Raw genomic sequence first — 25667 nt, 5'->3', positions numbered from 1 at the left:
ATATTAATTAGATAAATTACATGTTTCAGAGTCATATTAAGTGTCAGCTTTATCTGTGATAATGAAAACAGGACAAAGCAATGAATTAAAATTTGTATCGAGGATGGATCTCCTGCTCACTAAGTAGATGCACGAACTGTTGTGCCGCCTTGCTCTGTGGCTGACATAGCTACACGGAATATCACAGTATGGTTTCCCTCTGTAATGCAAACTTCAGTTCACACCTCAGTGGCTTGGTGTTCTCCTTCTTGACTCATATCAGCATTGCAGAAGCAGACTTCTTTACATCTGAGGAAATTACACCTTCTCATGCATGTCACGTACTTGGTGGTACTGTGTTGTTATGACTGGTTGTTCCAAAGGTTTCAGTGATTCTGAGGGAATGTCATCTACTCCAAGTGGCTATAACAGTTCTGTGTAATCCAAATTCTATATATCCGACCTTTCAGCCTTCCCTTTTGCTTCCTTAGTACCTGCTTACCATCTGAGATTTTTCATTCATGCGACTGCTTCTCTGTTCTTCAAAGGTTTCTCTAATTTTATTTATGCTGCATGTTTGTATGTTTTGCTTTCTTCAAATAAATACAGTAGATCATCTGTTACCCAAGGACATATAACGGGTGTTGTCTTGTTTTCTGTTTGATCCACTGTTGATTGCACTGTTCCATCTGTCAGATATACCTAGCCAACACTGGAGGAAAAGATAGATTACCACTTAACCATAAAGATGAGACGGCCACAGCACTCCTCAGCAAAAGAGAAATGCACACCATTCAGACACACAAGCAAGCACACCTCATGTTTCTTCTGCTGAAAGGTTGGTTTTGTGAAGAAGGGACCTGGGAAAGGATAGTGAGGCCAAACTGAAGGTAAAGAACTCCAGGAAGGTGACCAGTGGGTGGTTAGGTGGGATGGAGGGATAATCACAGTTGGATGGTTGTATGAACTGGGAGAGGCAGGGTACAGTGTTGGAGAGGCAGGGTACAGTGTTGGAATTAGGTTGGTTTTGGTTGGAGGGATTGGCGACAAAGAAGTGCTTCCATCGCTGGGATCGGGAGAAGGAGAGTAGGTCTTTGACAAGTCCAGCATGGTTAAATTTGGGTTTAGGTGAAGGTGAGACCTCTGAATAGGATTGAAACTTCGGTGGAACTGAAGGTTGTGGTGGAAAGATTGACAACAGTGTTACTAGGGATTTTTGGGGGAAATGGCAAGTTGAAAAGGTGAGCTAGGCAAGGGTTTAGGTGCAATGAGGGGTGGAAAGGAGGAACAGTATGGGGAGGATAGTGCTGTGATACTTGTGGCCCAAGGCGGCAGTAGGATGTCATTTTTTTTATTGTATTTTTTCTCCTCTCCCAGTCATTAGTTGCCTAATACTCCAGTAGAAAATCTTGTGACCTCTGGTTCTTTCACCTTATTCAGGTCTCATCTCCTTAATTTCCTACTTTTGCATGATTTCTTCAGTGTTAATCTGTAATTCATGATCAATAAATTATGGACAGGTTCAAAATCTGCTCTTTGAATTATTTTGCAGCTTAATATCTGGTTTTCAATCTCTGTTTTACTATTTATAAAACAGTGATTATAAACCTTTCTTCGTAATTCTTCTTTGCAGTCAGTAGACTGTGCTCTTTGTAAAATTCTACCAGACAGCTTCCATCTTTCATCCTTTTCCCCCAGTCTTTGTTCTCCTATTATTTTTCCTTATCTCCAGTTTCCTTCTGTGGTATTCCAGTCCTCTCTCATAATTAAATTTTTGTCGCCATTAATGGACTGTGTAATTTATTTTATCTCATCACACGTTATTTCAATATCTTCTTCATCAGTGGACCTACTTGGCATACAAACTTGTACTACTGTGGTGACTCTTGGTTTTGTATCTGCCTTGGATATGATAATGTGTTTTTTATGCCGTTTGCAGTACTCCTCTGCATTCTTATCAGTTGACAGCCCTACTCCTACATTATTTCTATTTGACTTTGCATTAATTACCCTGTATTCACCTAACCATAAATTCCATTCTTGTTGCCACCGCACTTTACTAATTCCTACTATATGTAATTTCAGCCCATCCATTTGTCTTTTCAACTTCTCTAACCTGCCTACATACTTAAAGGATATAACATTCCACTGTTCTTCTCATAGATGTCAAATTTATTTTTTCTTATGACAACATCCTTCTGAGTAGCCCCCATGCAGAGATTCAAATGGAGGACTGTTATGCCTTCAGAATATTTTACCCAAGAGAATGCCATCATCATTAAACCATACCATAAAGCTGCATGTTCTTGGAAAATGTAATGGCTGTAATTTTCCTTTGCTCTCAGCTGTTCATTGTGCCAACATAACAAGACCATGTTGACTAACATTACAAGGTCAGGTCAACCATCAGGACTGCTGCCATTGCAAAGGCAGCTGCCCCTCTTCAGGAGTCTGCTTTCCCCATGTATACTATCTGATTTGGTTGCACCAGCAGTATTGGTATCTGTCTTGTTGAGGTACACACATCACCGCAAAATGGCAAGGTTCATAGATCAGGAGTCAGTTACACTAGTTTCTGTTTCATTATGTGGACTGTAGAGAGGTTAAAGAAATCTCGGAGCACTTTAATGTTGCCCCTGTGTTGGCCATAATTGTACCATGTGACTAATAAAATGTGAAAAAGTTCATCATTATAATGAACTAAGCATCTTATAGTGACAAAAAGAGACTTACAATATTGAGTAATTGCTACAAATAAGGATAGGTTTTATCTTTGTGATAAGCAAGATAAAATTATATGAATAAGGAGAAGTGTGTGTGTGGGGGGGGGGGGGGTCAAGAAGGTAATTTCAGAGTAGAGGAATATGAAAGAGCTCAGTGTGGGTTATTTAAAAGGTTGGGGATTGTGTGACCGATAAAAAAAAAAGTGATGCAAAGGCCATGCAAGTGCTGACAGAAAAAGGTAATTGAAGCCAATGCTAAAAGATGAAATGGGTGAGTAAAACCTAACAGTGGAAAATCCAGTATGGAATGTAACAATATTATGATCCTTCTCATAACATTGAGAAAAACCTAGTGAGAAAGAGGATCTTGAGGTGAAAAGGGGTTAGAAACAGTACGAGGTGAAGAACGAAGAATTTAGGCTTCCCACATCAACAGCTATACATACATGTCGTACTGAAGGATGTGTTGGAAGAACAACCGTCACTTTACTGGTACGGTGGACCTGGGACTCAGAAACAAGCAGGAAACAGTGAAACCATGATGGTTTTTTTTTTTTACATAGATATTGGAATTGTAAATTTTTAACACTGAAGACAAACAGCATAGTCTTTTCAAAGGGATTCACTTCACCAGAAAAATAGCTTCAGTAGTAACATTGTATGTGTTACAGGTCTGTTGCTTATTGCCTTATTAAGGTATTTCTACTGCTTCTTGTAATCATTGTATGTCTCACTGAAAACAGACTTCTCATTAATGGATCTCTTCAATGAAGTTGAGAGGATGACATATATGAGTCACTCAGCATACTTTTAAGTTCTCCCATGTGACTATCATTCTTTCTTAAATTATTTGTGTTCTGATTTGAGACATAAGCTGTTTTCTGATCTGACTGAATGGTTTGATAGTGTATCGCATCATCTCTGGGACATCAAAACCAAAGGAGATTTACAGATAGGAGTCTGTATGGGATTAGCACCAATATACATGGTGTTACAAAAAGGTACGGCCAAACTTTCAGGAAACATTCCTCACACACATATAAAGAAAAGATGTTATGTGGACATGTGTCCGGAAACACTTAATTCCCATGTTAGAGCTCATTTTAGTTCGGAAATGCTTAATTTCCATGTTAGAGCTCATTTTAGTTTCGTCAGTATGTACTGTACTTCCTCGATTCACCGCCAGTTGGCCCAATTGAAGAAAGGTAATGTTGACTTCGGTGCTTGTGTTGACATGAAACTCATTGCTCTACAGTACTAGCATCAAGCACATCATTACGTAGCATCAACAGGTTAGTGTTCATCACAAACGTGGTTTTGCAGTCAGTGCAATGTTTACAAATGCGGAGTTGGCAGATGCCCATTTGATGTATGGATTAGCACGGGGCAATAGCCGTGGCGCGGTACATTTGTATCGAGACAGATTTCCAGAACAAGGGTGTCCCTACAGGAAGACGTCTGAAGCAATTGATCGGCGTCTTAGGGAGCACGGAACATTCCAGCCTATGACTCGCGACTGGGGAAGACCTAGAACGACGAGGACACCTGCAATGAACGAGGCAATTCTTCGTGCAGTTGACGATAACCCTAATGTCAGCGTCAGAGAAGTTGCTGCTGTACAAGGTAACGTTGACCACGTCAAGTTTGGAGAGTGCTACGTGAGTACCAGTTGTTTCCGTACCATGTACAGCGTGTGCAGGCACTATCAGCAGCTGATTGGCCTCCACGGGTACACTTCTGTGAATGGTTCATCCAACAATGTGTCAATCCTCATTTCAGTGCAAATGTTCTCTTTACGGATGAGGCTTCATTCCAACGTGATCAAATTGTAAATTTTCACAATCAACATATGTGGGCTGACGAGAATCCGCACACAATTGTGCAATCACGTCATCAACACAGATTTTCTGTGAAAGTTTGGGCAGGCATTGTTGGTGATGCCTTGATTGGACCCCATGTTCTTCCACCTACGCTCAATGGAGCACGTTATCATGATTTCATACGGGATACTCTACCTGTGCTGCTAGAACATGTGCCTTTACAAGTACGGCACAACATGTGGTTCATGCACGATGGAGCTCCTGCACATTTCAGTCAAAGTGTTCGTACGCTTCTCAACAACAGATTCGGTGACTGATGGATTGGTAGAGGCGGACCAATTCCATGGCCTCCACACTCTCCTGACCTCAACCCTCTTAACTTTCATTTATGGGGGCATTTGAGAGCTCTTGTCTACGCAACCCCGGTACCAAATGTAGAGACTCTTTGTGCTCGTATTGTGGATGGCTGTGATACAATACGCCATTCTCCAGGGCTGCATCAGCGCATCAGGGATTCCATGCGACGGAGGGTGGATGCATGTATCCTCGCTAACGGAGGACATTTTGAACATTTCCTGTAACAAAGTGTTTGAAGTCACGCTGGTACATTCTGTTGCTGTGTGTTTCCATTCCATGATTAAAGTGATTTGAAGACAAGTAATAAAATGAGCTCTAACATGGAAAGTAAGCGTTTCCGGACACATGTCCACATAACATATTTTCTTTCTTTGTGTGTGAGGAATGTTTCCTGAAAGTTTGGCCGTACCTTTTTGTAACACCCTCCATGTAGATTGTGGTTAAAGGTACTACAGTGAAAATCTACTGACTGTGACTGTAGGGTGTATTCATTGCATGTAGACACAGAATTTTGTCAGTGTAAGAGAATGGTCAAAGCTGTAGAAACTGGAGAAATTAGTTGTGAAATAGTGTAAATATGGATATGGAAGGAATAGAATTATATTATGGTTTAGGATTCACTGTAATCACACTTGAACATACAATTGAGTGAGGAGTAACAGATACTACAACATTTGAAACTTGTTCTGGTAGATGATGGTCTTCTATCACAAACATGAACACAAGGTACACTAATCCCGCTACCCCTCTCTGAGGATATCTGTTTCTAAATTACTCATGTTGAAAGCTGTTCTTGATCCAAATTCTGGAGTATTTAATGCATGTTTGTTGGTAAAGAAATTTCAGAAAAAGTAACTCCACTTTAATGGCAGAGTCGTCAGTAACAATACCATCGTTATCACGCAGTGGAGGTATTGATTGTGCTTTGCAATTGGTACACACAGCCACAATCTCTTTGGACTTTCTACCAGATTTTGAGATAGAGTTTCATTGTGGAAACTATTAAAAGCTTCTCTTTTTGACGTCCATACTAAATTTTGAGCTTCTGTAAAACATTATCAATCTTTGAGATTTTGTGTTCTTTTAAATCTGGCATCCTTTTTTCATTGCTTATGCGACATTGTACCAACGTGTTTTGTGTACCAAGGGGGTCTGTACTGTCTCTTTTTAATTGCCATCAATACTATTTCTTTGAATGTAAGTCACATCTGGTCTACGCTTACTTTGCAAGGAGTGGACACTCTCGGGAAGGTGTCAAGTAAACTTTTACCTTCTACTTCAAACACCGTGTCACATGAGACATAAAGATTGTATCGTACAGATTTAACAAATAGAATATACACATTATTGTTTCTCTGTGAAGATTTTGCGGATGTTAATGATACTTGCAGGATGCACTGACCAGTAAGTTTGTGACATCTGGATTAATGACAGATATTTTTACCCTGGAATATGGCAGAAATAATTAAGTGTGACAAGAAAGGGCTCTTGTAGTCTTGCTTGTTCAGATAAGTAATATGATATTCTTGAAAATAATCAATGTTTGGAAATATAATATACTTGGATTAATAAAAAAATCTACTCACCAAGTGACAACAAAAGAAAAAACACATAAAAGATTTAGAAATATATAAGCTTTAGGAGCCAGTGGCTCCTTCTTGTGAAGAAGGATTGAAGGGATGAAGGAAAAGGACTGGAGAGGTATAAGGAATGGCGAGAGTTATGGAAAAGTCACCCAGAATCCCAAGTCAGGGGAAACTTGCCAGATGGAATGAGACGGAAAGACTGATTGTTGGTGCCTGCGTTGGACAAGATTTGCAAACCTGAGGACTTAAGGCAGAAGATAGGGTGATAAACAAGACAGGGATTGCTGAAGAAACATAGTGCAAGAATCAATAACAGCAGTAAGTGTATGCTTTTACATGGTAGACAGGTCGGAAAGTAGAAGTCATAGTAAAATAAAAGGAGGCAGAGAAAAGGAATAGTTACTGAAAATAATTGCTGAGATCACAGAAATTAACATAAACATAGGCCAGGTGACCCCCCCCCCCCCCCCCCATGAACCATGGACCTTGCCGTTGGTGGGGAGGCTTGCGTGCCTCAGCGATACAGATAGCCGTACCGTAGGTACAACCACAACGGAGGGGTATCTGTTGAGAGGCCAGACAAACGTGTGGTTCCTGAAGAGGGGCAGCAGCCTTTTCAGTAGTTGCAAGGGCAACAGTCTGGATGATTGACTGATCTGGCCTTGTAACAATAACCAAAACGGCCTTGCTGTGCTGGTACTGCGAACGGCTGAAAGCAAGGGGAAACTACGGCTGTAATTTTTCCCGAGGGCATGCAGCTTTACTGTATGATTAAATGATGATGGCGTCCTCTTGGGTAAAATATTCCGGAGGTAAAATAGTCCCCCATTCGGATCTCCGGGCGGGGACTACTCAAGAGGATGTCGTTATCAGGAGAAAGAAAACTGGCATTCTACGGATCGGAGCGTGGAATGTCAGATCCCTTAATCGGGCAGGTAGGTTAGAAAATTTAAAAAGGGAAATGGATAGGTTAAAGTTAGATATAGTGGGAATTAGTGAAGTTCGGTGGCAGGAGGAACAAGACTTCTGGTCAGGTGACTACAAGGTTATCAACACAAAGTCAAATAGGGGTAATGCAGGAGTAGGTTTAATAATGAATAGGAAAATAGGAATGCGGGTAAGCTACTACAAACAGCATAGTGAACGCATTATTGTGGCCAAGATAGATACGAAGCCCACACCTACTACAGTAGTACAAGTTTATATGCCAACTAGCTCTGCAGATGACGAAGAAATTGAAGAAATGTATGATGAAATAAAAGAAATTATTCAGATAGTGAAGGGAGACGAAAATTTAATAGTCATGGGTGACTGGAATTCGAGTGTAGGAAAAGGGAGAGAAGGAAACGTAGTAGGTGAATATGGATTGGGGCTAAGAAATGAAAGAGGAAGCCGTCTGGTAGAATTTTGCACAGAGCACAACTTAATCATAGCTAACACTTGGTTTAAGAATCATGATAGAAGGTTGTATACATGGAAGAATCCTGGAGATACTAAGAGGTATCAGATAGATTATATAATGGTAAGACAGAGATTTAGGAACCAGTTTTTAAATTGTAAGACATTTCCAGGGGCAGATGTGGACTCTGACCACAATCTATTGGTTATGACCTGTAGATTAAAACTGAAGAAACTGCAAAAAGGTGGGAATTTAAGGAGATGGGACCTGGATAAACTGAAAGAACCAGAGGTTGTACAGAGTTTCAGGGAGAGCATAAGGGAACAATTGACAGGAATGGGGAAAGAAATACAGTAGAAGAGGAATGGGTAGCTTTGAGGGATGAAGTAGTGAAGGCAGCAGAGGATCAAATAGGTAAAAAGACGAGGGCTAGTAGAAATGCTTGGGTAACAGAAGAAATATTGAATTTAATTGATGAAAGGAGAAAATATAAAAATGCAGTAAATGAAGCAGGCAAAAAGGAATACAAACGTCTCAAAAATGAGATCGACAGGAAGTGCAAAATGGCTAAGCAGGGATGGCTAGAGGACAAATGTAAGGATGTAGAGGCTTGTCTCACTAGGGGTAAGATAGATACCGCCTACAGGAAAATTAAAGAGACCTTTGGAGATAAGAGAACCACTTGTATGAACATCAAGAGCTCAGATGGAAACCCAGTTCTAAGCAAAGAAGGGAAAGCAGAAAGGTGGAAGGAGTATATAGAGGGTCTATACAAGGGCGATGTACTTGAGGACAATATTATGGAAATGGAAGAGGATGTAGATGAAGATGAAATGGGAGATACGATACTGCGTGAAGAGTTTGACAGAGCACTGAAAGACCTGAGTCGAAACAAGGCCCCCGGAGTAGACAACATTCCATTGGAACTACTGACGGCCTTGGGAGAGCCAGTCGTGACAAAACTCTACCATCTGGTGAGCAAGATGTATGAAACAGGTGAAATACCCTCAGACTTCAAGAAGAATATAATAATTCTAATCCCAAAGAAAGCAGGTGTTGACAGATGTGAAAATTACCGGACAATCAGTTTAATAAGCCACAGCTGCAAAATACTAACACGAATTCTTTACAGACGAATGGAAAAACTAGTAGAAGCCGGCCTCGGGGAAGATCAGTTTGGATTCCGTAGAAATACTGGAACACGTGAGGCAATACTGACCTTACGAATTACCTTAGAAGAAAGATTAAGGAAAGGGAAACCTACGTTTCTAGCATTTGTAGACTTAGAGAAAGCTTTTGACAATGTTGACTGGAATACTCTCTTTCAAATTCTAAAGGTGGCAGGGGTAAAATACAGGGAGCGAAAGGCTATTTACAATTTGTACAGAAACCAGATGGCAGTTATAAGAGTCGAGGGATATGAAAGGGAAGCAGCGGTTGGGAAGGGAGTAAGACAGGGTTGTAGCCTCTCCCCGATGTTATTCAATCTGTATATTGAGCAAGCAGTAAAGGAAACAAAAGAAAAATTCGGAGTAGGTATTAAAATCCATGGAGAAGAAATAAAAACTTTGAGGTTCGCTGATGACATTGTAATTCTGTCAGAGACAGCAAAGGACTTGGAAGAGCAGTTGAACGGAATGTATGGTGTCTTGAAGGGAGGATATAAGATGAACATCAACAAAAGCAAAACGAGGATAATGGAATGTATTCGAATTAAGTCGGGTGATGTTGAGGGTATTAGATTAGGAAATGAGACACTTAAAGTAGTAAAGGAGTTTTGCTATTTGGGGAGCAAAATAACCGATGATGGTCGAAGTAGAGAGGATATAAAATGTAGACTGGCAATGGCAAGGAAAGCGTTTCTGAAGAAGAGAAATTTGTTAACATCGAGTATAGATTTAAGTGTCAGGAAGTCATTTCTGAAAGTATTTGTATGGAGTGTAGCCATGTATGGAAGTGAAACATGGACGGTAAATAGTTTGGACAAGAAGAGAATAGAAGCTTTCGAAATGTTGTGCTACAGAAGAATGCTGAAGATTAGATGGGTAGATCACATAACTAATGAGGAGGTACTGAATAGGATTGGGGAGAAGAGGAGTTTGTGGCACAACTTGACCAGAAGAAGGGATCGGTTGGTAGGACATGTTCTGAGGCATCAAGGAATCACCAATTTAGTATTGGAGGGCATCGTGGAGGGTAAAAATCGTAGGGGGAGACCAAGAGATCAATACACTAAGCAGATTCAGAAGGATGTAGGTTGCAGTAGGTACTGGGAGATGAAGAAGCTTGCACAGGATAGAGTAGCATGGAGAGCTGCATCAAACCAGTCTCAGGACTGAAGACGACAACAACAACAACAACAACAGGCCAGGTGGGTGATATGAACCAAGCAAATGTGTTGTAATACCAGTTTCCACCTGCTTTTCAAATGTGGTTCTCCCCTTGATAGTACCCTGTGAAATGAAACATTCTGTGTACCAACAGTTATATAAACACTGGTCAGCCTTCTAAATTGGTATGACTACCACCAAGTTATCAGTTAGGATGAGTGGGCTTAGACAGAGGGTGTATACTGGCAACGCAGCACTTCGTAGATGGGAACTGGCGTTACAACAAGTGCTTGATTCTCGTCTTCCAACTGACCTAAATTTACATTAATTTCTGTGCTCTCGGCATTTGTTTTCAGTAACTATTAGTTTTGTTCACTCCCTTTTATTTTACTGTATCATTTATTTTCCGACCTGTCTATTGCCCACATCACCCTCATGTCTGACATGTATAATACACCTAGCTTTCCACTGTTGTTGGCTCTTGCACAAAACTTTTCAGTAATCTCTGTCTTGCTTATCACTCTATCTTTTACCTTCTGGTTTTCAAATCTCATCTGTGGCAGGCACCAACATTCAGTCTTTCCTTTTCATCCTGTCTGGTAAGTCTCCTCTGACCTGCACTTTTGGACAACTTTTCTGTAACACTCTTCATTTCCTAAACCTCACTAGTCATTTCCCTTCATCCCTCTTCCTTCCGTTTCAGCCCTTCTTCTAGAATGAGGAGCCACTGACTCTGAAAGGTTGATTATTGCTAAATGTTTTATATGTATTTTGTCCTGCCGCTGCTTGGTGAGTAGATTTTTTATCGTTCCAACTATATTATATAATATGATATTCTGTATAGATTGGGTAAAATGTGTATGGATTTTATAACAAATGTGTCAATTCTATACATAAACATGAAGCTAATCACAGCAGCCCACATAACAATTTTGCATTTGTCACATCAAATACTCCAGCACTGCAACTGGGGTGAGTTGTTAATTTTGAGGGAGCAGGTTGGGTGAACCTGGAAGAGGTGAGAAGGGAGGAACAACAGCAGATAAGAACACAGTGCCATAGGAAACAAGTTGTAATGGTAGCTTCAGTTGTGACATGTTGGACATGGAGATTCATGGGAGGTGTGGAAGGGATACATTCTTTGGTCCTGCTACCCTTAGTAGCATCTGGTATAAACTTATACCTGTGTATGAACCCAACTTCCAGGCCTTCACCTCTCTGCCCCCTTTAGCTTCTCTTATTCCCTATCTCCCATTTCTAGTGGGGTCATCTCAGTGGCCAAACTCTTCCCTGTATCTCCAAGTGAAATATATTTCTGTCGCTCTCTGCACCACAGCAACCTTTCTCTGACTCTCTTCTCTGCTGTTCCTCCATACCACATACCTTCCCCCTTCCTTCTCCTCACTGATGGGAATGGCAGCATGGTTAAGAAATTAAACTCTTGGAGGGATGACATTTCAAATTCTTGGCTGCCCATCCAGGGTTTGGTTATCTGTGCATTTCTTAAATCACTGAAGGTGAATGCCTGGATGGTTCCTTTGAAAGAGCACAGCCAATTTCCTTCCCCAACCAAGCTTGTGCTCCATTTATAAAGACCTAATAATAGTCGGGATGTTAAATGGTAATCTGCTTGCGAGACCCCAGTTTCTCCCAACTTGTACAATGTTCAAATAACTTGTGGGAATGCAGAGGAAGATAACCCCCCCCCCCCCCACACACACACACACATACACACCATAAACACTACTGCTATCACAAAACCAAAGATGACCAACTTCAAAAGTTATCAGTAGTGAAAGTTAATGGCCAACAGGTGAGTTAGAATTAACTCTACCCCCACCCTACACACCCCTCCCTTTTTTTTTTTTTTTTTTTTTGACAAGGGAAAGAGCAGTATTCCACACAGAGTTTAAACAGAAATCTACATCCCTATTTATAAGGTTACTCACTAGTGTAATTTCAACTGCTTCCTCAATAACACTGGCCCAGTAGCTGGAAGTATATGGCAGAATCTGTGTGTTCTTATATTCCACAGGTTGACAGCTGCCAAGGCAATGTTCTGCAATAGCATAGTGACTCAGCTGTTGTAAGCTGTGTAATGCTTGTGCTCAGGTCACTGATCCTTCACAGTCCTGATAGTCTGACTGCTTTACAACATGCCACAACTGCAAGGAATACAGTAGACTGATTCCTTATGCAAGCCAAGATCATCCTTTATGGTACCCTGATCTTAGATGGCGGTCAAAAAACGCATTCCACATCTTATTTCCACAAAATATGACAAATCCTGTTGGGAATGCTCCCTGTGTAAAGTAAAAGGGCCATATACTTTGATGTCACCTCGGCATTATCACCACTCACCAGGTGCACGGTTGGTTGATAGTGCAATATATGTCTGATCTGTCTTTCGCTATTATCATTCCAATGGGAGGTGACCAAAAAATGGGCTAACTCAGCTAAACACCTTTGAGGATCCAAGGTGACATGGACCCAGTTAATCTAGGTAGGATATTCTCCTTCATGCTGAGCCAGATGATGACAACTATCAGCCTATAGATACAAGTTAGTGAGAGTAGGCTTCCTGTGAATAGCATGTCCCAATATACTATCAGCCTTCCTCCCAAACAATATATCAAGGAAGGGAAGACAGCCATCGTTTCCCGCCTCCATTCATGAAGCAAATATTTGGGTGGATTGATTTCAGGTGTTCCAAAAAGTTGTTCAAATTCTCACTGCCATGAGGTCAAATGACGAAGGTATCTTTTACACCTGGAAAAACACACGTTTCAAAGCTACCAACTCCAAGGCACATTCCTTGAAATCTTCCATAAACAAATTGGCAATAATAGCTAACAACGGGTGTCCTGTTTCAATTCAATCTGTCTGCTCACAGTATGGTCATTAAACATAAATTAAGTGGAAGTCAACAAATGTCAAAATAGGTTTGTTAATTCAACACCAAACATAATCTCAGTCAATTGCAATGAATCAGTCTGTGGAATAAATTGAAGCGAGAGAGCACACAAAGACTTACTAGAATATCAGTCATTCAAATGTGTTCTCTCTAACCATCATCAGAAATCCGCCATATCCTTAATTAGATGTTCACACTGACCTACTAGTGAGCTCAACAGTGTAGTGAGATGATTTTCTAAATGATATGTCACAGCACCAGTGTTACTGACATTTGCCTAAGAGGAACCTTTTCCTTGTGGACCTTCAGAAGGGCATATAATTGAAAGGAACAGCACAGTAAGAATTAAGACTTTGGTCTTTTGTCACAAGGCACTTTTCTACAGGATGCCATTCGTCTCTCTCTCTCTCTCTCTCTCTCTCTCTCTCTCTGTCTCTCTCTTTCAACACTTTTTGTGGGGTCAGCACCGATCCTGCAGTACGCTGAATCGGATAATTACTGCTGTCTTTTGAACATAATCCTGCTTGTCTGAAACAAGTTGTCCACAGGTAAAACAACAATATCTGGATCAACTCTAAGTGAATATAAAACAGCCCTCTCAGCAGCTGTTATATTACCAGGGTTGCCACAAGTTCTGGAAATCAGGGAATATCACAGAATTTAAAACATGTTGGGGGAAATATCAGGGAAATTTGGAAAAAAAAAAGACAAGAAAAATCTCATTTTTGTCTCATTAGATGTCATGCAGTGTCACTGGCTGGGTGCAGCTGAGTATGTGCACTGCTTCCCTGCTCCCTCATTCTTACTGCTTCTCCCCATTCTACCACTCCCTCAGCTTTCAGTCAGTGCTACCACTGCTTCTTGCCACTAGCCTAGCAGCTGCCAATGAGAGGTAGGAAAGCACAAGGAATGGTCTGATTCACAGAGATTGTTGACGCAACGGCCGGAGACGGTGGTCATGTGTACATAAGATGTGTGTTAGTGATTTTGTGAATGTCTGTGTGCTCTCGTTTTCTGACAAAGGCTATGGCCAAAAAATTAGTTTCCAGAGTGTGATCGTCTTTTCTATGTGCCTGTTCGCAACTCAGCAATCATCTTTACGGTGAGTTGCTACCTATATTCTTTAATATTAATTCTCAGAGTACTGGCACAAGTTAATGTGTTGCATGGATCGATCATCACAGCCTCATTTCATAAACATCATATGTGGGACATGTGAAAAGCTGGCTACACAAGTGGATTTCCATGACGGGCCAAAACTGCAGGCCATTTCTGTGGATATCTCTAATGGATCAAGACTGCCAATCCGAAGCCCATTGCTTCACACTAATGTGCAGGCCCTGCCTATCAGATCTAGCCTCACAAAAATGATGGGCCAAACTGAAGGCCATGCCTGTGGGTATCTCTAACAGATTGAGCCTGCCGATCTGAAGCCCATTGTTTCCCTCTAATGTGCAGGCCCTGCTCATCGAATCTAGTCTCACCAATCTGTCCACAGACTGGGTCTGTTTGTGGTAGTGTAATGCAGTGGATATTTGTGGTTTATCGATGGACCCAGGACTGTGGTGCTCCTCGGCAGGCCAGAGGCCTGGGTGATGGATTTCAGGAATTGCGATTGTCTCGTCACAAGTACATTGTACAGTGCGGCATTTTATAGATGTAGTTTATATATTAGAAAGTATGGGTGATAAGAAGAAGAAAATTGTGGCAGTCACTGGCAGTTTGTACACTCTGTACTCATGTATTTCTTAAAGAAAAATCACACAATACCGAAAAATCATACAATACCAGAAAGTAATAGACATAACACAGTGGGTAATAACTGACACTAACAAACGTAGTGAAACCAATATTTTATTGGTGGTCACCTACAGTGTTGGTTTACACTACTCTTCCCCACCTTATATACTTCTTTCAGGAGGCCTACTTTTTTCTCAGGTTATTTCTGGAATCAGTGAAGATATTTTAAATCTGTCTTGTGACTTCAAAGAAATGTGTATTTTTGTCACCAAATGTGTATCGTTTTATTGAAATAAAATAACATAACTGGGCTTAATGTGACATGTATACCATTTGGCTTGCTTTCTCCATCTAAAAAAGTTCGTTACAAAAGATGTTGATGTTAGTACTAAAGGTTTTTTCTCATACGTTTAGAAATACAAAAGTCCTTACATTTTTTTGTCAGCTTGTGTTTACCTATCCTTGCGATCTCAAAATTTGTCAGGTAATAATTCTAAAAGTTGCCTGGAAAAGAGGGAAATATCAGGAAATTTCACTTGGGGTAATTTGTGGCAACCCTGATTACTCTTGGGTGGAAGTGTCCCACAACACACAGCATGCATGCCTCCCTCCTAGCACCTCTGCAACATCAGTAATAGTAGTAGTAGTAGAGAGAGAGAGAGAGAGAGAGAGAGAGAGAGAGAGAGTGTGTGTGTGTGTGTGTGTGTGTGTGTGTGGGTGTGGGTGGGTGGGTGGGTGGGCGCACGCGTGCACGTATGGTGTGTGAAAGAGAGAGAGAGTTTTATCTTTCTGGAATTGCTCTGCAAACCAAGGTTTTAAATTTTCTTGCAGAGCTCTTACTTGCTGCAGTTTTGCCTTGAAAGTGATAGGTATGCTCCTGGAAAAGTAATAGTTATCATTGACAATGTCACCAGGCTGCATTCCTGTAAGTTATTTGTTAATCTTCGCCACCTTCTCCTTGCCACTTCTATGTTCACCCCATCTTCCTCACCCAAGGCAGCCACTCACTCCTGTCAGTCTCAGTGCTAGGTAATGCAGACATGTTCTCAATTATTTGTGTAACCATCACTTCACCATACAGAGGGTATTTGGCTTTACAGAAATGATTATTTGTAATGAAATTGGAAAATTTACCAAGCAGTAGGAAAAGACTTGTAGTTAAATCTGCTGGGGATTGCTTGGCTAGGACGACTTGAGAATAGATAGAGTTTATGTGTTGATAAATAGACTTCAAGTTCAATGACATCTCATGACTCTCCTAGTGATTCTCAATTGGCTGGCATTTGGTTGCAGGTGGCCTTGCTATGTCATGGCAGAAGATTAAAACTGTCCGAGACCATGAGTCTCATCTGTATGGCAAGCATCTCCAATGTTCTCAAATCATGGCATTTGCTGCCAATAGTGTCTGGGACAGAAAGTCCCAGACTGCCTCAGTTAGTATCAGAACATTCACCCAGAATATATCAGAAATTTCCCGTCAATCCTGTGCATGAGCATACAAAAGTCTGGTGTCTCCAGTTCTCCCTTCTCCCAAAGCTCCAAATCAGCAAGGGTCGACACCTGTCAAGTCAGCTCTCCAGGTGATCTTTTGCTTCTGTGTGGTGAAGGCTGGTGGTCAGGTTTATCTGGCCCTTATTGACTTCAATCTGGCTTTCAGTCCCTTTGAATTTTGCAAATTTTGGTGTCAACAAACTTGTGCCAACTGATTGATGTCTTTGAAGCTATTCCTCAAAACTGCTCCTCCGTTAATGAACAAACCACCCATTAATATTGTAAATTGTCCATTTCTAGTGTGAGATCTTCTGGATTGACCATACCCAGGGCCAGGCAGACAACTCTTCTTGTTAGTGGCTGGTGGTTTGTAAAGTTGATCACTGATGGCAGATTGTGGGGAGGGGAACCTTGGTCATGAGTAGTAGCTTCCACTACACTGGGGCCTTCACTAAATTACATATTCCATTATCCAAATAAGTGATGATTTCATTGTTGTTGTGATTAGAGCCAAGATTTTACATAATATCAGATCAAAAAAATCTGTAATCAAAATTCATGAAATATGTGAATTAATATCTAATGGAGCAGTTGTAAGTAAAATCCATTTTTTTTTCTAGAAAACATAAGTTCAGAAGTAGGCTAGTCAAATATCTGTGTTAATTCTTAATCAGTTCACTTCTGCTACAAAGTGCTGAAGTACAAATGTCTCCTATTCAGGCATTTAAGTCATACTGAAGAGGGATGCACAGTTTATTGTAATATACTTTTTCTAAATGTTGTATTGCCATGCTCAGTCTTCTGTCTGACAATATGCTTTTGTAAATAGAGAAAGATCACTCAACTTCACAAGAAGTCAACAATGGATATTTATACAGAGGAATTGTTCTAGGAATAATATTCTCAGGGGGTTCTACAATTTCAACATTAAATAAGTCAAATAAAATTAGATGATTTGAGTGTCCGAGGTTCTTATTCAGCACAGATTGTAGTTTACTGGAAACTACCCCACCCACCTCACCTGGTACAACACTGACCTTCGGAACTGCATCTTCCATTATTCATACAGTCTCTTGAGCAGGCGCACTTGAAGACTCCAGTTTCTTGGTAGTGTTTGGGGGAAGCCAGCTGAAGTGACTTGCATTGTATGAAACTGAACTGAGCACTTTAGAACTGTTGAATGTTGGTATCATGCCTTGCTAAATTGTGTCAGCATCAGGAAACTGAATACAACTACATGTGAAGCAGCTCTAAGCAGCTAGCATTCACACATTCAGTTATGTTTCTCTAGTTTGTAAGTCATTCTTTGAGATTGGTGTTATCAACTTCAACCACCAGTAAGTCTCATTAACTAAGCCCATACTAAAATCGAACATTGTGTACATAAGAAATTTTATGTTGTGTTCCCCATGTCAGTTTGCATTGAGGAAGTGTGTGGCCCAATTGGTTGCCACTATTTCATTGAGGAGGCATTCCACAGTTTTTTTGAGAAATTTAAAAATTTCTGGTATTTGTTCAAGCCCTTCTATAGATATAAAACGGATATATCTTTGACACTACCCCCCCCCCCCCCCCCCCGCTCTCTCTCTCTCTCTCTCTCTCACACACACACACACACACACACACACACACACACACACACACACAAACACACATTGCTATTAGAAATGCGTTGTACAAGGGACATTTCATAAATATTGCACACTAATTTTTTTTTACTTACATTCCCCCATATCTCTTTACAGTCCTTCAGTATGATCTCCCTGCTTCTTCATGACTCAATCCCAACGTCCCAAAAGCTCTATTATTCCATCAGGGCACCACTTCTGTTCATCTGTCTAATGGCTTGGGTAACAGTGGTACAAAGTTCTTCCAGAGAAAGATAACGACATCCACACATAGGTTTTTTCAACTTGGGGAACAAGTCGAAGTCCTGTGGACTCGCGTCTGGACTGTAAGGAGGATGCAACAACACTTCCCATCCAGGTTTGTGCAGTTTTTGGGCTACAACATTTCTGATATGCAGGCAAACATTGTTGTGGATAAAGAGTGGCCCAGCCTCTAGCAGCAGAGGTGGGGTTTCGTGCATTTTCTGCACAGATTTTATATGAAGTTACGATAATACACTACTGTGACACTTTTTTCACATAGAACTCTGTCATAATGATTCTTTGGTGATTATAAGCAAAAACCATTATTTTGCTTGAGCTTTGATTGAGTGCATTGAAAGTTTTTTGGATGTGTCCACTCATTGGACTGTGATTTCAACTCCAGTTCAGAGTCTCTAATCCACGATTCATCAGTAGTGACCATTCGACAGAAGAATCCTTGACTCTCACAGTTAAATCATTGTTTGAGCAAGGTTGCAATGCCAAGGCGATTCTGCTTCTCTTCAGCAGTCAAACAGTGTGGGAGCTATATTGCAAAAATTTTTCTCTGCTTCAAATCATTTATCAGAATAAGGAATCCTAATGTTGGGATATTCCCATAGCTTCACAGAGTTCCTCACAAGTCGTACTGTGATCTTCTTCAAGAGCATCTGCCACAAGTTTTGATGAACAACCTCTGGTCTTCAACAGTCAAAGTACCCAGTACCCCTGCAGTGCCCATTTCTCCCTCTCATCAATTTTCCGTTGAGGTAAACAGCAAAAAAACAAAAGTGTGTGCTTCTTCCTCAAGCTCCCAACTACATCTGATGTGATTTTCATTGTTGTTGCATCAAACAATCCACAGTAATACCGACCTGTGCATTATTCCTGAAATTTCCATGGTATAACAAGGTTTATGCTATTACTCTAATTATTTTCAGAGACAGTGTAGTCTCATAAGGATACTCCTTATTTTATGAGTGGCGTTATTCCTCATCTCTGTGTTCAGACTGCCCAGAATTCAATTATTAATGCAATGAACCTCACTTTGGTCCCACACAGGGAACAATTGATCAAACCAGACAGAGTCGCACAAGTTTGAGCAAGCATAACATAGCTATGGTTCAGCAAGTACCCCAGATGTTGTTCAGCTCATAAGCCACCTACCTCTTTGTTGAATATCTCATCATAACATTGTGGAGGTCTTCTTGGAGTCTTCGCTGCTTGTAATGTATGATGTTCCACCATCATACCTGTTAGTGGCTGCTTTAGAATTCACAGAGCTACAATACAAAGCACAAGATGTTCTGTGAATTTTTTTGATAGCAGTTCAAAGTTCTGTAGACGAAAATAGGTTTAAGCATTAACACCTGCTTGTTGCAAAATGCACAGGTTTCTGCTTTAATATATTAACTGTTTATTACTTAATTAGGAAATAAACATAAATATTTTAATGGTTTTACAAAGGTTATATATTTACAGAACGTTTTGGCTCTGTAAAACCAGAAATTTCTCCATTTCAGAATTGTTTGTAAAACACTTCATAAACAGTAATCCAGTTGGCAGGAAGCTATCTTGTTTTCTGGTACAAGCTCTTACAGCTAGTCCATTCTGTTTAATTCCTGTATACTATGCCTCGTAGCATACACTAAAGAGATCATTTGCATGAAACTTCAGATATATCATATTTGTGTATGACACTTCAACGGAATTGAAGTGTTATTAATTGTGTGTGGTAGTCAAAAAGTGGATGATCTTTATCTGAATGACTTGATACAGAGATGCAAGGCAGAAGAATTCTTATTAGAGATACTGGAGTTTGCAACGATGCTCTATATTTGAATAAATGTTGTCAGCTTTTTGATTACATGAATGTTCTGGTGCTGTATTAAAACATTTTTCCTTATATGATTATTTTGATGAACAAAGCAACAAAAAGCATGAAGAAATTTAGAGTTCATGTGTTGAGAAGCACAGCAATCACCTCAAAAAATATATTCTTTCATTTCTGGGCAAATAACTTCAGCACTTTATCTATAGAACTAACAGTGACAGTTCCAGACTTGCTACAGAACAGCTAATGTCAAAACAGCACAGTATCCCACTTTTATCTTTTGAAACATTTGCAGTTTTGTTTTATAAAAGCAGTATTTAACATTTGTATGAGGTAAGGCTATATGTTTTGGTGGTTATAGGATACCATGTCACTTGTCTGTCCACTCTCCATAAATAATTTTTCATTAAAATGATTATTATATTTCTTTGACAGCCATTAGTGACCCAGCTTTTTCTCATGATGAACTCTTCACAAACACCAGTCTGATCTTAGTGCAAAGAGTCCAAATTGTATTTCCTGATGAACATTGCATTGACAGTTTTACAAGTTCATAGCCCTTAAGTATTATTTTTTCTTTACATATCTCTTACATACAAGTTATGTGGAAAGCAGAACTTAAATACTCTTTTTGTGTATTGAGACTCTGTCTGTGGATACGATTCAGTGTGTTTTCCCACAAAATCCTAACAATTTTTGGAAATAGTGTCTGAAGTCTTCCTATGTCTCTCATCAGACTTTGTTATGCCAGAAGTCTAATCTTTGTTCAGATATTGTATTTATTTTTTTGACTAACTACCAATGTGCCTAAAAAACTGCGTAGTAGTACACTCTTACTTTGTTGCCCTTCATGTATGAAAGAAAATAAATTAATGTGTTTCTCTGTCAAGAATCTATCATCAGTGTCTTCTTGAGAAGGATTACAAATAGAAATTTAAGGGATTTAATGATCTTTTTCATTTTTTAGGAATCAATAAAAAGTCATTATACTGCAGTTTATCAACTTTAGACATCAAAATTTTTCATTATTAGACAATGGAAAATCCAGGATGGAATGTGACAGTATTATGAAAAGGAAAGTTGCCACTCACCATATAGTGGAGATGCTTAGTTGCAGATAGACACAACAAAAAGACTTTCACACTTAAAGCTTTTGGCCAATGGCCTTCGTCAACAATAGACACACGTACGCACGTGTGTGCACACACACACACACACACACACACACACACACACACAACTGCAGTCTCAGGCAACTGAAACCACACTGCGAGCAGCAGCACCAGTACATAATGGGAATGATGACGGGGTGAGGGAAAGGATGAGGCTGGAGTGGGGAGGTGGAGGAATATTATGGCGGGGATGGTGGACAGTGAAGTGCTGCAGGTTAGGCAGAGAGCAGGGGATAGTTTGGGGGGGGGGGGAGAAGTAGCAGAAAAGGAAAGACATAAATAAAAAAAGACTGGGTGTGGTGGTAGAATGGCAGCTGTGTAGTGCTGGAATGGGAGCAGGGAAGGAGGTGGATGGGAGAGGACAGCAACTAACGAATGTTGAAGCCAGGAGGGTTACAGGAACATAGGATGTATTGCAGGGAAACTTCCCACCTGCACAATTCAGAAAAGCTGGTGTTGATGGGAAGGGTCCATATGGCACAGGCTGTGAAACAGTCACTGAAATGAAGGATATCATGTTTGGCAGCATGTTCAGCAACAGGGTGGTCCACTTGTTTCTTGGCCACAGTTTGTCGGTGGCCATTCATGTGGACAAACAACTTGTTGGTTGTCATGCCTACATGGAATGCAGCACAGTGGTTGCAGCGTAGCTTGTAGGCCACATGACTGGTTTCACAGGTAGTCCTTTCTTTGATGGGATAGGTGATGTTAGTGACCGGACTGGAGTAGGTGGTGGTGGTGGTGGTCGTGGTGGTGGCGGTGGTGGTGGGAGAATGTATAGGACAGGTCTTGCATCTAGGACTATTATAGGGGTATGAGCAGTGAGGTAAGAGACCAGGAACAGGGGTTGTTTAAGGCTGGACGAGTATATTGTCTAGGTTTGGTGGACAACAGAATACCACTGTGGGAAGGATAGTGGGCAGGACATTTCAGGGCACGACGAGAGATAATCGAAACCCTGGCGGACAACTTAATTCACTTGCTCCAGTGCTAGGTGGTACTGAGTTACGAGGGGGATGCTTCACAGCCTGTGCCATATGGATTCTTCCCACCAACACCAGCTTTACTGAATTGCACAGGTGGGAACTTTCCCTGCAATAAATCCTATGTTCCCGCAACCCTCCTAGCCTCAACCTTTGTTAGTCGCTGACCTCACCCATCCACCCTGCTCCCATTCCAGCACTACACAGCTGTCATTCCACCACCACAACTAGTCTTTCTCTATTTATTTCTCTCTATTTCTCTTCTTTTCCGCTACTTCCTCCTCCCACCTTTCCCCTGCTGTCTGCTTAACCTGCAGCACTTCAGTGCCCGCCATTCCCACCATATTATCCTTCTCCCTCCCCCCCCCCCCCCCAGTCTCCTCCTTACCCCCACCCAGTTGCCACTCCCATTGTGCACTGGTGCTGCTGCTAGCTGTGTGGTTTCAGTTGTCTGAGATTGCAGTCGTGTGTGTGTGTGTGTGTGTGTGTGGTGCCTATCTGCGATTCAGTATCTCCACTATGTGGTGAGTGTCAACTTTCCCTATCATAATATTTTTCATTTTTAGAGATTTTATGATAGCACTTGAATTTGCACTGATAGTCTTCATGTTTTACTTCCTTTGCAGCTACTTTTCTACCATGATTGTGGTGTCACCGCCAAACACCACACTTGCTAGGTGGTAGCCTTTAAATCGGCTGCGGTCCGGTAGTATATGTCGGACCCGCGTGTCGCCAACTTTAAGTTGTTGTGACTTGGCAAGACAGCCAAGCCACTAGGAGGTAGCCGCATGGCATGCGTTTAAGCTCACGCAGGCTGGCGTGAGGTCTGGAACACTGACAGTGGCGACACGCGGGTCCGACGTATACTACCGGCCCGTGGCCGATTTAAAGGCTACCACCTAGCAAGTGTGGTGTCTGGCGGTGACACCACAATGGTGATAACTTAAATCTTGGATACTTACTCATTTTGGAACTAATTACCTCCTATTTATATCAGATTCAGAATTACCAAACTTTTGCACTGTATTTCTAAACAAAAATTATGAAAAATTGTTATAATGTTTTATTAGCTCTAAACTGTATGACACTTAAAAAATATTTGATAAGTTTCTTATGTCAAAACTTAAGTTCAAGTTTGGTACTCACCCAGCTAAATTTATCCCCTGGCCATCAGTACCATCAAAAGTAAACCCACCAATTCTTTTATTACACAGAATTTTCATCTGCTGAGACAGTATGTGATTTCTTCCTTGCTCTAAGAAAAAAGTGTCCTTAGATGAAGTCATTTGATTCCACACTTAAATCAAGTCTTGGGGATATGTTTATAATGTGCATGAATTATATAAATCCTAGAAATGAGTTGCAAACTGACAAAATGAACACACAGTAGAATGCCTAATCCGATTTTAGGCTATACCTCTCCCTTGTGTTCTCCATGTAGTTTGTAGCTCTCTGTTTTTGAAATACATTGTCTGTTCTGTCACAGAAGCAGTACTGTTATGAAAACATTACAAGATCCAAACAAGAATGAGTCAGTGTACCTAAAAAATAATGCCCAGTCAACAGTGCCCACAGTTTGTATCAGATTCACAAATAAAACTATCCGTTTCTCAGTTTTACCAAAAATCTCACAAAAGAAACAAATTCAACTGCCTATCTCTTGTAGACAATAACTGTTTTATTAAAAAATAATGAAATCTTTTAAGATGACAAAATGAAAATTAGCAAACTTGGAACTTACTTAGTGGCAACACTGCTGTGGAAACACTTTGCAATGGAATCCACTGTTGTCGCTGATAGCACACGTTGTTGACATACCTACCTTACCTCCGAGCAAATGGACTTGCCGGTCCCACGTCACTGGCGTACGCACAATTGAGGGAAACGCAGTCACATGTGAGCGAGCAGTCTAATGTGACGGTATCACTATGTTTTCGAAACAGTTGGATCAAGATTGAATGTGCCAGAGGTCGTACAGCACAATAGTGTCATCAAGGTCTTCAAGAGGCATTTGGGGTATTGGCGTTGCCATACAGAACAGTGGCACATTGGATAAAAGCCTTCAACGACGGTTGGCAAACTGTGGCAGACATGCATCGGGCAGGTCGTCCTAGCGTCTCTGAAGAAGTAGTGCATGCTGTTGCCACATTAGTGGACAGTGGTCAATGCCATATGATTCGTGAGCTCTCCCACGAAACCAGATCAGCGCAAATGACTGTGCTTCGCATCCTGAAGGAATGCCTGGGCATGCGAAAAATTGCATCAAGATGGGTTCCGCATGACTTGATGGAAATGCAGAAATGGATGCGTTAAGAGGCTACTAGACACACTTTGAGCGCTATGAGCGCAAAGGAGAGGCTTTCTTATGCCTTATCGTAACACTGGATGAGACATGGGCGACATTATACGAGCAAAAACTGAAACGTCAATCCAATGAATGGCGTCATTATGGGTCGCCACGAAAGTTGAAAGTGCGTCAGGGCCCCTGTATGGTGAAAGCTATGGTGATTCTCGCGTACGACTGTGATGGTGTTATCCTAACGCATTACATTCCTCCATGGTAGTCCATCAGTGCACAGTATTACTGTTTGTTTTTGGAGCATCACCTGTGACCAGCTTTGCAAAAGAAGCAGCGACACTTTCTGTGCAATCCACCCATCATTTTGCATGACAATGCTTGGGCACATACAGCGCAAGCTGTGGCTGCTCTGTTCGATCGATGGGACTGGGAAGTACTGTACCATCCACCGTACTCCCTGACTTAAGTCCTTGTGACTTTGATTTGATTCTGAAGATGAAGGAACCACTTCGTGGCATTTGCTTCAGAACTATTCCAGAGATTCGACAGGCAGTAGACTGCTCCATTCGCACCATCAACAGAACAGGCTCTGCTAGCGGTATACTATGCCCTCCACATTACTGGCAACGGGTTCTGCACAATGCTGGCAACTACATTGAAGGACGCTAACAGGTGCAAACTTGTAACCCTTTTGTATCGGTTGTGAATAAATAGTTGCCTCTATTTAAGTTCCAACCCTCATAGATAGAACCCTCTGGTTCTCACATTGCAAATGACATAGGCCACTGACGAGCTATTAGCTCTGGAATGTCTTCTTAACAACACCAGAACCTGTAAAGGACTGGCTGAGCTCTCTGATGTCCTTGCAATTTAATACAACCCAGGGGACACATGGAGCCTATGAAACTCTATGGATGTAAATGGTGGTATGTGCATGCCTTCCCCAATCTTTGAACTGACTTATCCAGCCAGTTATAAAGGGACATTCAATGTAATGTATACTCTGTGAATGATAGACCAACCTTACATTTTTCATGAATAAAAATCAGTTGCAAGAAGTGATAAGTGAGAGAAAAAGTTCTATTGTGGACTTATCCCTAACCTTTGAATTTGTAGTCTGACACTTACCCACCAGATATGCAGATTTTATGAATGATAACATAAGAAAGTTA

The 25667-nt window shown here is 41.0% G+C and overlaps 1 protein-coding gene across 1 annotated transcript in view; it reads left to right on the top strand.

Annotated features, from left to right (window-relative positions):
- Positions 1-25667, top strand: part of LOC126235761 (nuclear protein localization protein 4 homolog) — a 267142-nt gene that overhangs the window by 193241 nt on the left and 48234 nt on the right. The gene's annotated exons all lie outside the window — the stretch shown is intronic.

The sequence above is a fragment of the Schistocerca nitens genome, chromosome 2 (assembly GCF_023898315.1).
Source record: "Schistocerca nitens isolate TAMUIC-IGC-003100 chromosome 2, iqSchNite1.1, whole genome shotgun sequence".
NCBI lineage: Eukaryota > Metazoa > Arthropoda > Insecta > Orthoptera > Acrididae > Schistocerca > Schistocerca nitens.
Note: the sequence above shows the minus strand (reverse complement) of the source record. Positions and strands in the feature narration are given on the sequence as shown.